This window comes from Tursiops truncatus, chromosome 12 (genome assembly GCF_011762595.2).
Source record: "Tursiops truncatus isolate mTurTru1 chromosome 12, mTurTru1.mat.Y, whole genome shotgun sequence".
Taxonomy (NCBI): domain Eukaryota; kingdom Metazoa; phylum Chordata; class Mammalia; order Artiodactyla; family Delphinidae; genus Tursiops; species Tursiops truncatus.
This window is the reverse complement of record NC_047045.1, coordinates 36,704,386-36,711,169: the sequence shown is the minus strand read 5'-3', so window position 1 is coordinate 36,711,169 and position 6,784 is coordinate 36,704,386. Positions and strand designations below refer to the sequence as shown.

The 6,784-nt window shown below is 43.3% G+C and overlaps 1 long non-coding RNA gene across 1 annotated transcript; it reads right to left on the bottom strand.

Annotated features, from left to right (window-relative positions):
- Window positions 1-662: 662 nt before the first annotated feature.
- LOC141276089 (uncharacterized) lies at window positions 663-6,106 on the bottom strand. The gene is made up of 3 exons (XR_012325030.1): window positions 5,978-6,106; window positions 4,885-4,956; window positions 663-1,377 (listed from the first exon to the last, which is right to left on the bottom strand). It is a non-coding gene; the product is annotated as an uncharacterized lncRNA (long non-coding RNA).
- Window positions 6,107-6,784: the final 678 nt, after the last annotated feature.

Genomic DNA, 6,784 nt, shown 5'->3' with positions numbered 1-6,784 from the left:
GTCTGTTTCCTTGATTATTTTATAAATAGCAAATATTTGGGTAAAGGAATTTGATAAGTGCACAGACTATAGGAATTGTTTACCCAAATGATGCATCAGTTAAAAAAAACAAACAACAATCCCCAAAAAACCCTTGAGTATGTCTGTGAGATTCTTCAGTCTGGTTCCCAAGGTCCTTAGTCATCATTTCCCTCATCTTTTGAACTTGATCAAAGCAACACGGGGGCCTCTGAGGGGAAAGGTTGGTTTCATTAGGCAAAAGGCAATAAGGTAGTGCCCTTCCCAGCAGTTAATAGACAGGAATGTTGTAAAATACCGTGTGGTTTTCAAATACCAAGGCGGAAGTTTTCTGGTTTATAACCTTCCTAGTCATCTTGCCTGGCCTCCTGGCTTTCTTATGTGTTGCTGACTGATTCCATGCTAAACCAAACTGGTTAGGCTGGGGCCCTGCTGCCCCGGGTAGACCGGACCTCTGCCTGGTGCCAACTACCATGGCCACCAAGACCGCCGATCCTGGGCTTCTCCCGACCCCAGCCAAAGTTCTGGGATTTCCACAGTGCCAAATTACTGTAAGAGCTTCCCGACTCAAGTCACTGACCCAAACATGCAGCAAATTGCATTTAAGTGAGCAACCCAGGCCCTGAGGAAAATAGGAGGGAAAATATAAACTGTGGTCACTGCATTCTTCTGATATTTAAAAATTAAAATGGAAATATTTTGTCCATTTGGATTTCTGGGAACTTCAGGATGGGAAAATTCTTTTGAAGTTCTTGTAAATGAGGTATCCATTTTTTAATTGAATAATTACCAAGGAAAAAGTAATGAAACAATGTTTTATTTGTTTGTTGATTGGTTCCGCAAATATTTTTCTGAGCATCTATCACAGTCAAGGCTGAGACAGATGTTGACGAACAGGAAGATGAACAGGAAGGGTCTGGCTCAGACCCTTTATCAAGAATGGAAAACATCCACCCCTGGATCATGGTTCTCTCAAGGTGAAGAGCCTTCTCACTGTGGAAAGGAAGGAAACACACAAAGGAACCATCCACCTCTAGGCAGCATTATGAGTCTCCCATTTCGGGGGTTAGTTTTTCAACATTGAACCTCAGGAGGTTAGAGGTCATCAAAGCCCACCCCTCAACCATTCTCTCTGGTGCTTCCAAAGTCCTTGCATCCCCGGAGACCAGTGCAGCACTGTTTGTAGATGGGAGGGGGGATTCTCTCTGCTTCTAAGACATAATATTCCTTGTGAGGGAAGATGACGCCAGCCACGGAGCAGAGATCCCATAGCCCTTCCAGACAGGATTAGATGGTTTTGGTGTGGTCAGCTTCCTCGGAGTGTCTCCTTAATCAAGCTTGTGATGTTTGTCCCCCATCCTAAATCAGAAAAATATCTGCTTTTAACCACACTTTTCTCAGGGTCTTTGAGTTACTTGATATATCCTTAATCCAAATTACAGGTTGTTCTAGGAGACTCAAGGATTCAGACGGCTTAAATGTGGCACTGGCAGGCAAAAGACACTATCCGTCCTGTTAATGTCCAGCCAAAGAGAAGCAGAATCGCAGACAGCCCAGAATAGTACAGGTAATGACACATGGGATATAAACAGAATGGAAGAGGCTCCCAGGCAATAGTCTTGTTTTCATAATGGAGTCTTTTAACATGATAGGGTCATGTTAAACACAAACTTAATTCATTTGCCCAAGAAAATAGATTGGATTTAGAAAACGTTTTTCTTTTTAGTAGCTCAAAGAAAACACACTACAGCATCTAGGACTGGTTATATTGGAGACTCTCTTTATGTGAACCTGACATCATGCTAACTATTTAAGTGGAGGTTAGAACAGCTTTCAAACTTTGTAAAACCATGTTATACTTATATAATACCTTTCATTTGAGCATTTGTTCTCCTAGGACTTCTGCAAGGGTATAGATAATTTATGCCTTTTTTTTATGAGTAGAGAAACTGAAACGACTAACCATTAACAGGTTGTATTTTTCTCAAAGTTACCCTGTAAGTAATGAGTATATATATATATATATATATATATATTTTTGCGGTATGCGGGCCTCTCACTGTTGTGGCCTCTCCCGTTGCGGAGCACAGGCTCCGGACGCGCAGGCTTAGCGGCCATGGCTCACGGGCCCAGCCGCTCCGCGGCATGTGGGATCCTCGCGGACCGGAGCACGAACCTGTGTCCCCTGAATCGGCAGGCGGACTCTCAACCACTACGCCACCAGGGAAGCCCAGTAATGAGTAGATTTAAGAAAACAATCCAAGACTACAAATTCTCAGTTTCTTGGCCTTTCCCCTTAGACCTTTATACCTTAGATAATCCTAAATGCAATGCATAAGAATATAAGAAACCTTGTATTAAGGATCCCAGTGAACTATTCCCTCATTACCATCATAGGACATTTTGATGGGGAATGTGACCGTTACTGTGTATGAATTCTTTCAAATTTAGTACTGCTCCATGTTCGCAGATTTGCATCTTTGAGGTGGTACTTGCCACTTATTTTACAGGATGGTGTGCAAGTTGAAAGAGGGACACTGATGCTCCGCATTCCAAGAGGCTCATTCACGGATGCTCATCAGCTTTGGAAGCTATGAGCAAATCACTTCCAGTCTCACTCTGTCATCCCTTATGCATCTAAAAGTGCTTTTGTGGAGAGAAAGTACGCACCACTCAACAGGACTCATGCCATCCGCCCCATAGATTTTCAGTTTTCAACAGAGAGAGCCTATTCACAGCCAGGGACAGTAAGCAATCACTTCAGTTCAGGCATTTGCAGCTCCCTGTGCAAATGAGGCAGAAGCAGAGGGTTGGTTTTTCCTTATAAAAGGGAGAGGCCTTTCAAATTCAGGGGGCAAATCCATGGCACTGCAGATGAGGTGAGATTGCCCCAAATTCTCTGGAACTGAAGGCAGTTGGTAAGATGTGCCCAGTCAGGACGGCAAGGACTCTACCAGGGGACCAGTGATTGCGCTTGGGAAGCTCCAGAGAGGAGTGAGGCTGCTGTCCCAGCTAGAGCTCTGAGGTCCACATGGCATTTACAGGGGTCTGCGATTTATATAGATTTGTATAAGATTGAAAGCACTTTATGAAATCTGTTCCTACAATTGCATTTCCTAAGAATTAGTAGGGATTAGAATGGCACTATTCTCAGACACTCTGGCACGTAGTTTTCTGTACACAGTTTGTACAGAAACAAAGGAGAGGGAGCGATCCGTTGCCAGTTTATGTTAGCTTTTCCATACAGAGGCTCACTATGGCCGATTCCTTCTGATTTATGTACCAACTGCCTGTAGCCAGCTGGACAACCGTCATCCTGACTCATTAGCACTTTAGAGCATTTTAAAATAAGCCCTAAGAAAACTTCCTTTCTGTTATCCCTGTCGTTTGGGATAACGGAAACTCCCCACAGAAATTGTACACATTTCTCAAAATCCGTAAATCCTTGGGTGACATTTCAATGTCCCAAAGTCAGTGCTTAATAAATGTCTCTTGTTATATACTAGGGCCTTTCTGGGATGTGTTGACCTTTGAAGTCTCTCCAATAGATAGGTTTTCTCTTTTATTCACGAATACCATATATTGGTTTCAATTTCTATTAACCCCAAAATTATGGTTAAAATTCTGAAATATTTGGCTTTTTTATAGCCTGCAATGATGCTCAAATTTAGTAACATGAATCCCCCTTTTTCTTTCCCCTAACACTGAAGAATTAAAAACTAAATATCACATTTGGGGAGGGAGGCATATTATAGAATGAATATGTTAGAGAAATTATAATGGGCAAAAGAGTTAAATAAAACACATTATTTAATATTGTTACTTGGCTGTGTCAGCCTATACACACACAGGAATAATTTTTCAAAATTTACTAAAAATCCACTAAGAATCTTACCAAGATTCATTATTAATAATCTCACTGATTACTAGGAATCCACTTCTGCTATTAAAGTTGGATTTTCTTCCCCCAAAAGACTATATTTCATGGATCGCTGGACGTGAAGGAGAATTTCAGCACAGTCAAGGTCTGCGGACCTCTTTGGCCTCCTTATTCCCTCTCCGGCCAGCATGCGCTCCCCTACCCACTTTGGAGCACCTCATGGTTCCCACATCCAGGAATGGGTCTCACTGCAGGCTGGTGCCTGTAAGAGGAAGCCCTCCTCCATGGAGATCCGGACCTTGAATCTACAGAAGAAAACTTCCTATGGGTCTGTTGAGCATCTGGAGCTAAGGGATAGATTTTGTCCCAGAGATTTTCTGCCTGGAATAGAAGACTCTCAGGGCTTCTGAGTACGGGTGCCAGGCAAAGTCCCTATAGCCGTGAGCCAGACAGATGTGGTCTCTGCCCTCCTGGAAGGCACTTTTGTGCTTTCAGTTAAAACACCCTTAGGTACAATTGAAAGGCATTCTTGTTCTGTGGAGACACAGAACTATGCAGTGCAATTCCATTTGTGCGAAAAATCTATATATACAAGAGTAAACAAGTACGCGTATGCATACACTTGCATATGCTTTAAAAATCTTCCAAGGACCAGAGTGATACTGTAGGATAAGGAAAGAAGGAAAGCATTTTTATTTTCAATATATTCCTCTCTGTATTCTTTGCTTTAATTCTGTGTATAACTGATAATTTTAAAGAAGTCTAGTCTTAAAAACCAAACAAGAAACCAAGGTATATCTTTATAAGCAAACATGGAAAGGTATATTGTTGAATGGAATGAAAAGCAATTTATAAATGTATCAAGGAAGATTCCATTCTTGTAATAAAATAGAGATAAATAGATGGTAGATAGATAGGCGGACAGATAATAGTGTATCTATGGGGAAAAAACTGAGGATATAAAACAAATTGCTATCAAAAGTTACCTCTGGGGCACTTCACTGGTGGTCCAGTGGTGAAGAATCTGCCTTCCGATGCAGGGGACGCAGGTTCCATCCCTGGTTGGAGAATTAAGATCCCACATGCTGTGGGGCAACTATGTCCGCACACCGCAACTACTGAGCCCACGCGCTCTGGAGCCCACACGCTACAACTAGATAGAAGCCCACATGCCGCAATGAAGAGCCCACCCACCACAACGAAAGATCCTGCATGCCGCAACGAAGAACCCACCTGCCACAACTAGGACCCAACACAGCCAAATTAATAAATAAATATTTTTAAAAATAAGTTACCTCTGGGGATGTACTGAAAGAGAAGACCTCTCATTTTCTATGTTAACATGTTTCTGTAACATTTGACTGTTTTGTCAGTGAGCATGAATAGATAATCAGAGAAAATTTTTTTTTTTTTTTTTTTTTGCGTTATGTGGGCCTCTCACTGTCGTGGCCTCTCTCGTTGCAGAGCACAGGCTCCGGACGTGCTGGCTCAGCGGCCATGGCTTATGGGCCTAGCCGCCCCGCGGCATGTGGGATCTTCCTGGACCGGGGCACGAACCTGTGTCCCCTGCATCGGCAGGCGGACTCTCAACCACTGCGCCACCAGGGAAGCCCAGAGAAAATTTTTAATAAGAAAAACATTGTGATATGCTTTATGCCAAACGACCTCAGCAAATCCTTCTTCATTTAAGTGATAAAAATAGCTTAGAGACTATTAGAGCAATTTTTTTTTTTCCTTTCTGGTGAATGTCCATAAGCATAAACATTCACCCAGTACGAGTTTTTCCAAATCCCTCTAGTTCTCATTTGCCTTTTAAAGTCCTAAATCAGAGAGGATTTCCTAGAACTCTTCAGGTTCAGTCTGGAGCCTGTCCCTCTGTGGAGGTGTCACAGGGAAAGGCCTGGGTGAGGTGCAGTCCAGCAGGGGACATTTACATCCCATGTGGGTTGCTTGACCTTGCTAAGTGCCACCTTTCCACAGCCATGCCACTGGGAAAGGATATCTAGTCTGAGGGGCAAACCGCTTTCTGTCCTTAATCCTTCAGCCTGACCTGGTACCCCAAAACCTTTGCCATCTTACGGGCCTCCTCGAGAGGTAGCAGGCAGATTCAGTTTTCGTTTTACTTTCGGAGCACTCATTTGAAGGTTTTCATTTTGAATTGGCCTGAATCTGGGTCTCAGTCCCACACACAGCCAGCAGCAGGCTCTTGCTTGGTGGAGATGGCCTAGGCGGGCTCGTCTGTACTTTCACTTCCCACCCGGATTCCTGAGCACAGACCAACGGGAGATTGCGTCAGCTTCGCCAAGGCAGACCAGTGAGACAGTCCTGAAATCCCCTTGATGACACAGCAAGCATGAAAGCCTGTTTGTACCAAATCACATGGCGAAATTTAGGTGTAGTCTGGTTATTTTACAGAAAAAGCTCTTGAACAGAGGCAAAGAGATCAATCCAGGGATACAGACAACCTGCCTGGGCTGGTTAGTCTTCACTTATTTTGTAACGCAGACAGAGGAGGAGTTGATTCCAGCCTCAGGCAGCTGCAACAGAGTCCATGTTTCCATGAAGTTACCCCGGAGAAGGACATGCCTTCTAGGTGCTAGGGAGCTGACGTCTGCCAAGCCCACACAAGATGTAAGCTAGGAAGGGTAATTGGTATCCTGAAAAACAACAAGTCAGTTATCCAACACCGAGTTACTGACAGTGTCCTGTGAGTGCTTGTAACAGGGCAAATAACAAGCATATGAATGAAATCAAGTATCCCCCAAAGAGACGAGAGTCAATTGCCGAAATATTAATAGTACCAAGGACATCATTCACGTTATGGACAAAGTCTTTGTAACACTTGCATCAGATAGACCTTTTAATTCATGTGAAAAAATTGGACTT